The sequence below is a fragment of the Coenobita brevimanus genome, chromosome 117, assembly GCF_032717465.1.
Source record: "Coenobita brevimanus isolate Jiangsu-jjx chromosome 117, ASM3271746v2, whole genome shotgun sequence".
Classification (NCBI taxonomy): domain Eukaryota; kingdom Metazoa; phylum Arthropoda; class Malacostraca; order Decapoda; family Coenobitidae; genus Coenobita; species Coenobita brevimanus.
In genome coordinates this window covers 1,312,373-1,322,372 of record NC_137070.1, presented here as the reverse complement: position 1 = coordinate 1,322,372, position 10,000 = coordinate 1,312,373, and the positions used below count along the sequence as shown (strand labels likewise).

The 10,000-nt window shown below is 44.8% G+C and overlaps 1 pseudogene; it reads left to right on the top strand.

Moving 5' to 3' along the window:
• Window positions 1-4,189: 4,189 nt before the first annotated feature.
• LOC145418968 (uncharacterized) overlaps window positions 4,190-10,000 on the top strand; it is a 12,468-nt pseudogene continuing 6,657 nt past the window's right edge.

Genomic DNA, 10,000 nt, shown 5'->3' with positions numbered 1-10,000 from the left:
CTGACAAATGAGGAAGTGAAGGAGCGTTGTGGTGTGGATGTGGATGTGGAGTTACATGGAGAGGCAGACTGACAAATGAGGAAGTGAAGGAGCGTTGTGGTGTGGATGTGGATGTGATAGGAAGCGTTAGGAGAAATACACTGAGGTGGTTTGGCCATGTGGAGAGGATGGAGAGTGAGAGACTAACGAGGAGTGTGTATGTGAGTGAGGTGGAGGGGGTGGAGGAAGGGAAGACCGAGAGGGAGGTGTAAGTAGGAGGGATTAAGGTGTTTGGCAACAGAGAGAGAGAGAGAGAGAGAGAGAGAGAGAGAAGCTGCCTAACACCTCTTCCTAAGCGATTTATTTCACTTATTAATCCTTACTGCCTTCTTCTGTGTCATATAAATCCAATACAATTATTTTTAGGATGATATAAAAACTAAAATTCATCATTATCATTATCATTATCATCATCATCATCACCATCATCATCATCGGGACCTCCTTTCCCACCCTAGGGCAGGGTGAGGAGTAGCAATGTCCAGACAGCCTAAGTTTGCCCAATCCAATGGGCCACGCTTCCATTCACTCATCATTCAAGCCCCCGGAATCCTGGCTCTATCGGATACGCCAAAAACATTCACCACGTTCTGTAGCTTCACATAAACGTATCCGATATAGTCAATGGGCCACACTTCCATTCACTCACCATTCAAGCCCCTGGAATCCTGGCTTTATCTGATACGCCGAAAACATTCACCACGTTCTGTAGCTTCATATAAACGTATCCGATAGAGTAGTCCGGACGCCGCCACGTTAAAAAGGGTGCCAAATCCCTGATCAAGCACTTCCCACAACATTCATCCAGCCAGCTCGATCTCTTGTCAGTTCCTTAACCTCACCGACTTCCATACCTCTCTTCCTCACACACTCATCCACCATATCCCTCCACCTCCTCCTTGGCCTACCTCGCCTCCTCCCTCCTTCAAATTCCCTCAGATATACCTTTTTCACCACTCTGTTGTTATCCATTCTCTCCACATGACCATACCATCTCAGTACACTCTCTTCGATTCTGGTGTCCACAGACTTCCTCACTCCACATCTTTCACGAATCACATTATTTCGTATCCTATCCACCCTCTGTACTCCAGATGCATTCCTCAGCAGTCCCATCTCAACAGCTCTTACTCTTGACTTTTCATTTTCATGCCACACCATAGTCTCACATCCATATGTTAAAGTTGGCACTAACACTCCTTCATGTAAGCCTCGTGCAGCTGCAACACTCAAGCCTCTGTTTCTTATCAAGGCCTTCATTGCACCAGCTACTTTTCTTCCTTGTGTCACTCTACTTTACACTTGTATTGCACATTTTCCTCTCTTTTCTATCACTGTACCCAGGTATTTGAACTCTCTCACCAATTCCAGTCTCTCTCCATTCACTGTAACATCACACTGGGAGTCACCTTCTCTCTCAGTAACCATCACTTTACTCTTTTCTACATTTACTCTCAAGGCACGACGCTCACAGACATCAGCAAAACTCTGCACTAGCCAACCAAGTTCTTGTCCGGTACTTGCAAGCAGTACTGCATCATCAGCATACAACAAATTTGAGATATTCCATTCATCACCATTCATTACCAACGCCATCCCTCTCTCCATTACTCGTGTTTTTACTTCTCTCATCACCCCATCCATATATATATTGAACAACCATGGGGACATCACACAACCTTGTCGCACGCCCACACCGATCGTGAACCATTCACTTAGATGCCCATTAACCCTTACACATGCTTCACTACCATCATAAAAACTCTTGACGGCACCTAGCAGCTTACCATCTACACCGTACATGCGCAAAACCTTCCACAATCCTTCTCTGTCTACTTTGTCATATGCTTTTTCCAGATCCATGAATGCCATAAACACCTTATGGTCCTTCTCACAAGCCTTCTCTGCTATGTCTCACTGCAAATACTTGATCCACACATCCTCTGCCACTCCTAAAGCCACCCTGTTCATCAATAGGACTTCTAATATCTCTCTTACATTCTCTATAATAATTCTTCCATACCCCATGTGGAAGGAAAACAAAAATTACGTAGCCAGTTCAAAAAAAAAAATAAATAAATAAATCGCTTAGGTAAAGGTGTTAGGGAGAAAATACGAACCCACGTCATTTGTCCAGTCCCTCCAATTTTCCTCTTCATTCCCTTAAATTGGGGTCTTGGTTCCCGCTGTGACTCTCTCTCTCTCTCCCTCTCTCTCTCTCTCTCTCTCTCTCTCTCTCTCTCTACGGGGCTATGGGCGTGGGAAGATGCCCCTCTTTTAACACGCCTTTGTCTCTTCTTCCCTATTTCTTCTAAGTTACTCTGCATATCCCGCAACGCCTGTACATTTGCGGTTTATTTCGCAACGCCACTACATCTGCGGTTTATTTCGCTACCCCTGTACATCTGCGGTTTATTTGGCAACGCTGTACATTTATTTCGCAACGCTTGTACATTTGCGACTTATTTTGAGGAGGTGTATGCAGCTGACTTGGAAGAGAGGGATTGGAAAAGAGGTGGGACAGATGTTTACATTCTCTCTCTCTCTCTCTCTCTCTCTCTCTCTAAGCTTATTCACACATCATCCACGCCTCTCTCTTTACTCTTTATCCATCCCTCCCTCTTTTTACCTCTGATAGCTGAGAGAGAGAGAGAGAGAGAGAGAGAGAAGAGAGAGAAAGAGAGAGAGGAGAATACTTGCAGTCCAATTGTCATCCTTTTCTTTCTTTCTCTATTTCCCCTAACTCATTCAAAGAGAGAGAGAGAGAGAGAGAGAGAGAGAGAGAGGAGGGGGGAGGGGGGAGAGGGGGATGGGTGTGGGAATGGACCACTTGGGGTGAGGATGAGGAGAATGGAGGAGGGTAGGGGAGTGAAGGGAGGAAGAGGGAGGGGGAGGGAGAGGAGGGTAGGGGAGTGAAGGAAGGAAGAGGGAGGGTAGGGGAGGGAGGGGGATGGGTGGGGGAGGGGTGGAGGAGGGAGGAGGAGAGGGGAGGGAGGTGAGGGGGAGGCAGCAAGACAGATCACCTGACATGACCCAAATTGACCTAATAAAGACAAAGGGAAGCATGGGAGACCGACTGAGGCCTTGGGGGAGGGGGAGGGGGAAGGGGACGGGAGTGGAGGAGAGGGAGAGGGAGGGGGAGGTAAAGGTGAGGGGGAGTGGATGGAAGGGGAGGGACAGGTAAAGGGGAGGAGGAAGGGAGTGATTGAGAGGGGGAGGGCAGGGAGGGAGGGGAGGGAGGGGAAAGGTGAGGGGGAGGGGAGGGAGGGAGGGGAGGGAGGGGAAAGGTGAGAGGGGGGAGGGGACAAGGAACGAGTTGAGCATTGAATGACTGAATGTAAAGAATAACACAGGAAAAAAATGACACCGGAAAATGCGTCAAAGAGTGTGAAGTGGGAAAAATGTCACACAGAAGTATTTACATATTATGGTAGGCGTTTCACATACTACAATTATGCGTTCTGGATTTAGAACATCTCGCCATCGTGACACAACACTAAACTCAACACCAGACCCAACCTTCCTGGTGCAAGTTGTGCGGTATCAGACTACGCCATTTTTTTTACTGAGGCGAAGATGCATTCGACAGATTGGTGATTATTGGCTGACTGCAACATTACTTCATAATCTAGCATTATTAACTGACAACAAATATCTGAGGGGGAAATTTGGGTTAGTAAGTAATTTTTTGGACATGTTGCATTCAGCCAATAATCATCAACCTGTCAAGTGCATCTTCGCCTTGATAAAAATAACTGAGTTATGGTGGAATTCTGTCAGCTCTTTGGAACACTGCTAGGTACCATATGACTTACCACCACCATGGAGATTATCGAGGGCAATAAGAAAGGAGTGTTATTAGAGCAGCAAAATGTAAATCTAGAATGAAAATGTTGGCTCAAACTACTCAAGATCAACCTGGGCAAACATACGCCCAAACTGCCTTAGCCTTGAACAAAGACGCTCAGGCTCATTTCGTATCTCAAGAACATTGTAAAAGACTCATTCTGCGTCACCAAAGGGCCAATCAACCTCGCGACCCTGCTACACTACAGGAACTTGCTATATCAGGTGAATGGGCAGTGACAACCGCATCGTTGCTTTTGCTAGTGAATAAACACTGCGACTGTAAGCGAGATGTGACCTCTGGATGATGAATGGCAATTTTCCCATGGCTCCTCCTACGTTCAAACAGTTGTATGTCATTCGTGTTCCTCTGGGAGAAACTGCTGCCTCCGTTTTTTTTTTTTTATGTGAGGAAGAAGGAACCAAAGGCATTCCTGCGACACTTATGAGGAACTTTTCAAGGCAGTTCTTGATAAATGTGGGGAATACCTCCTACATCCAGACCCTTCATCCGTTATACTTGACTTCGAACAAGCAACTTTAAAAGCCATCACAGCAACTCTCGAAACAGAGGTGACCATTCGTTGTTGTTCGTATCAATTGACAAGGAAAGTGAGGACATAAAGTTGTTTTGTGGTGTGGCTGCCAGTCTAGCTTTTCGTCCTCTCGAGGATGTATCTATCTATCTATCTATTGCCAGACGACATAATCCCGTATCTATCTATCTATCTATCTATTCCCAGACGCCATAATCCCGTACGGGGTGGCCATTTGTCTTTGAGTTAGTTGTTTTACGGGGAGGGGCACTAACCCTCCACCAACCCACTTGTTGACACGTAGGCAGCACGTATGGTTTGGTTATATGGTTACCACCCAGCGTTGTAAATGGTTTCTTGGCTTACAGGAAACCATTTGGCTTGTCACTCAATGTAAAGCCACCTGTAAAGGAAAGAAAAGCAATAACAAGTGACAGGAAAGATGGGAGAAATAAGAAGAGAGGAGGACAGGCACAGAAAAAGAATGATAAAGGCTAAGGAAGAAGTAGGCAGCACTACATCAAGTGAGTGGATGATGGCCGCCACCACCTACCACTAAGGATGTACCTGCTGGCATGAATCACCTACAAAATAACACACTTGAGGGCATGGAGTCTTTTGTCACCTACTTCGACCAGACTTAGGAACGGGAACTTCTAGACGTGGCCAGAGACAGCAAGATGGTCAAGAGATCCACACAGTTCAGCTCCGTCGCATCCCTCCTCAGTTTCCTCCACAAATTTGGAACGTTCATGAGGCAACTATTCGAATGAGTCGCACGAAGAACTTATATGAGGGCTGGAACAATCGACACAGCAGGTTAGTTGAGGTTAATGAAACGTGGCTTCCTGGGTATTTATAACATTCAATATTATGTTTCATTTTTTATATTATTTGAAGTGTTAGGTCCTAGAGTTGCCTACAATGCCTAGGTTTATACGATTCAAATTATTAACTTGTACGTAGATTAATGCTCCATGGGACAATAATAATTTTGATTTATGGCAAGAGACAGATATTGGTGGAGAGTTCATCGAGACCCTATACATTACGTGCGGTGCCACAGGAAACGATTTTTTTTTTTTTTTAACGAGGAAGAAGGAACCAAAGGCCATGAGCCCGCAGTTACAGTTCCCTCCAAGAGAAAAACAAAATACAAGAGAGAGCCAAATTCAAGATCCGATCATTTTGAGATGCCTGGACACACTGCGTTTGAAAGACTGGAGATCATAGGAAGCAGGAAATACAGACAGAGGGAGACAGTTCCAGAGTTGACCTGTTGCATAAATGAAAGACTGGGAGTTGATTGATTGATTAGATATGGCGTGCTATGCAGTGGATCCAATCTGACCAAGCTCTTGTAGTTACTCAGATCCAGCAAGAATCTCGTGGGGCACCTCACGAGAAACGCCAGAAAAGAATATATAAGAATCCTCAGACAAGAATGGAGACCCTCTACTTGGACTGCAGGACTGGTTGTAAATCAATTGAGGCGTGTGTGTGTGTGTGTGTGTGTGTGTGTGTGTGTGTGTGTGGGTGTGTGGGTGTGAGAGAGAGAGAGAGAGAGAAGGAGAGACTGTGTGTGTCTGTGAGTGAAAGAATGAATGAAAGACTGAATGAATGCGTGCGTGTGTGTGCCTGTGCTTGCGTGTGCGTGTGTGTGCTTGCTTGTGCGTGTGTGTGAGTGAGTGTGAGTGCGTGTGGAGTGGCATAACATAGGTGAGTGCGTCTCTTTAAGCCTACCTGTTATAGGCTGAGGGAGGAAGCCTTAGAATATGCTAGGCCTAGAGACAGACAGACAGGCAGACAGACGGACAGACAGAGAAAGAGAGAGAGAGAGAGAGAGAGAGAGAGAGAGAGAGAGAGAGAGAGAGAGAGAGAGAGATGGGGAAATAGACAGATAGATAGATAGGAAGACAGACAGACAGACATGTACATGGAAAGACAGACACAGATAAAAGAGAGACAGACAGACAGATAGATAGATAGATAGATAGAGAGAGAGAGAGAGAGAAAGAGAGAGAGAGAGAGAGAGAGAGAGAGAGAGAGAGAGAGAGAGAGAGGTAATATAACATCGTACATAATCATACCACTCATAACCCCCCTCCCCAGACAGCCTGTCGTAGCGTTATCGGCGTCTATCTTCCTTCATTATGCCCCCACCTACCTATAGCGAGGGAGGCATTAAGTGATTGGTCTGTTTGTCCGTGCGTGCGTGGATCCGTGTGTCCGTAACAGTCATGTGGGCGTGATATCTCCTGAACCCGTTGATGGATTTAGACCAAACTTTTGTCAGTAACAGAGTATGAAGGGGCGATGAAGTGATTAGGTCAGCAAGGTCAAGGGGTCAAAGGTCAAGGATATATGGGTGTGACCGCGATATCTCCTGAACCCCTTGACGGATTTAGACCAAACTTTTGTCACTGATGCTGTATGAAGGGGCAATGAAGCGATTAGGTCAGCAAGGTCAAGGGGTCAAAGGTTAATGTAATATAGGTGTAACCGTGATATCTCCTAAGCCCATGAACGGATTTCCACCAAACTTTTGTCACTGATGCAGTATGAAGGGGTAATGAAGTGATTAGGCCAACAAAATCAAGGGGTCAAAGGTCAAGGTCATATGGGGTCGACTTAATATTATCTTTGATATTATTTCAACCCACAATGAACCCTGTCATGGAGGTTGTATGGCCAGACCGTGTGAAGGCTTGGCGGAGGCGTTTTTCAATATTATTATTATTATTATTATTATTATTATTATTATGATGATGATGATGATGATTACTACTACTACTACTACTACTACTACTATTAACACTACTACTACTACTTCTACTATTACTACTACTACTACTACTACTACAACTACTACTATTTGCATACTCATTGCTCCCCCAGGTCTCTGTAGCTCCATAGAAAATAATTACGATAAAGAGGATCACCAGGAACGGGCTAAGTAGCAAGTGGACAGACATGAAGGGAGAACCACAGAGGGACGGTACCAAGTTTGTTTATAAAAGGTCCCTCCCTCTCCGGCTCCCTCGCAGCTCAGTGTCCCTCCAGCGGTCAGAGGGGGAGGATGTCAGGCTTCTCTCTCGTGCGAATCCTCTTTGGCCTTTTGAATTGAGATGTAGTCAAATTCAAAGTGTGTTTTTATGAGTTTTTGTGTGTAACCGTTGTGATACCTTTGTGAAAATATTGTGATTGTCAAAATAAATAATGGGGTTAATTTTGGCAGCGTTATTCAGCATTTATACATTGATTTTAACCGTCGACAGTGACTAAATCGCAAATATACAAGTGCTAAGGGATATTGTGTGTGAAACGTACTCTCTATCTCACTGAAATTATTGTGCTTGTAAAAATGAATGATGCTGTGAATTACCATCGCTTTTTATACAGGATTTATCCCTAACACCTCTTCCTAAGCGATTTATTTTGTTTATTACACTTACTGTCCTCTTCTGTGTTGCGTAAATCCTTGCACTCCCTAACACCTTTTCCTAAGCAATTTATTTTGTTTATTACACTTACTGTCCTCTTCTGTGTTCCATAAATCCTTCCAGTCCCTAACACCTTTTCCTAAGCGATTAATTTTGCTTATTACACCGTGCTCTTCTGTGTTCCATAAATCCTTCCACTCCCTAACACCTTTTCCTAAGCGATTTATTTTTCTTAATACACCATGCACTTCTGTGTTCCATAAAACTTTCCAGTCCCTAACACGTTTTCCTAAGCGATTTATTTTGCTTATAACACCATCCTCTCATGTGTTAAATCCTTCCAATATCACCATACTCTGCATAAATAAGATACTAGCCAGCCATACCCAAAAATAAATCGCTAAGGAAGAGGTGTTAGGGAGCTTCTTTACCCGACGCAGCGAAGATGGAAGTGTGATAATAATAATAATAATAATAATAATAATAATAATAATAATGATAATAATAATAATAATAATAATAATAAAACAATTCGATTAATGTCCAGTGTTTAGGGATAGGGGGTAGAGGGAGGCCTTCAAGTGGTGGCACTGATGAGAGAGAGAGAGAGAGAGAGAGAGAGAGAGAGAGAGAGAGAGAGAGAGAAGCGTTTGATATTGAGAGTGGAAAGTATTGAGAGAGAGAGAGAGAGAGAGAGAGAGAGCTCTGCAATAAGGGTGATATTGTAACAATAAGTGTATCAAAAACCGCCTCTATCAACAGTGGCCAGAATGACAAGCAGAGACTAACAAGGAGAGGCAGAAGAAGAAATTTGATAAGAGTGACAAGCAGTATGTATAGAGACTGACAAGGAGAGGCAGTATAAGAAATAAGAGTGACGAGCAGTGTGTAGAGGAATTAGAGTGAGAAGCAGTGTAGAGACTGACAAGGAGAGGCAGTAGAAGGAATCTGATAAGAGAGTAACAGTGTATAAACCGCTGTGGTGGAGCTGTGGCTAATTTATAGTGTGGTGGTGTGGCTAATATAAACAGTCCTGTGGTGGTGTGGCTAATTTATATAGTGCTGTGGTGAACTGTGGTTAATTTATACAGAGCTGTGGTAGTGTGGCGATACTGTGGCTAATATAAACAGTGCTGTGGTGGTGTGGTACTGTGGCTAATTTATACAGAGCTGTGGTGGTGTGGTACTGTGGTGGTGTGGTGGTACTGTGGCTAATATAAACAGTGCTGTGGTAGTGTGGTACTGTGGTGGTGTGGTGGTACTGTGGCTAATATAAACAGTGCTGTGGTAGTGTGGTACTGTGGTGGTGTGGCGGTACTGTGGCTAATATAAACAGTGCTGTGGTGGTGAGGTACTGTGGCTAATATAAACAGTGCTGTGGTGGTGTGGTACTGTGATGGTGTGGTACTGTGGCTAATATAAACAGTGCTGTGGTAGTGTGGTAACTGTGGTGGTGAGGTACTGTGGCTAATATAAACAGTGCTGTGGTGGTGTGGTACTGTGGTGGTGAGGTACTGTGGCTAATATAAACAGTGCTGTGGTGGTGTGGCGGTACTGTGGCTAATATAAACAGTGCTGTGGTGGTGTGGTATTGTGGCTAATATAAACAGTGCTGTGGTGGTGTGGCGGTACTGTGGCTAATATAAACAGTGCTGTGGTGCTGTGGCTAATATAAACAGTCCTGTGGTGGTGTGGCGGTACTGTGGCTAATATAAACAGTGCTGTGGTGGTGTGGTAACTGTGGTGGGGACTGAATTCACCACAGCATGCCTTCGTCAGTAGCATGATCTTCACACCTTTACCTGACCCTTCACCTGCAAATCATGCCAAGGTGTGAAAGACAGGTAGATTCTGTCTTTAATAATTCATTGCTCTAACTCTATAAATATTTCACCTATAGCTTCCTACTCTATCTATCTATCTGTCTATCTATCTGTCTGTCTGTCTATCTATTGCCAGACTCTTTAATCCCCTACCTGGCCACAAACAAATCGCCTCCATGTCCCCCTGTCCCCTGCCATTTCGCTGCCCTGCCCCCAACTCACACACCCCTCTCTCATATACCTCTCCACCCCATCCTCGGCCTCCCCCTCCCTCTTCCCCCTCCTCCACCTCACTCACATACACTCTCCTGGT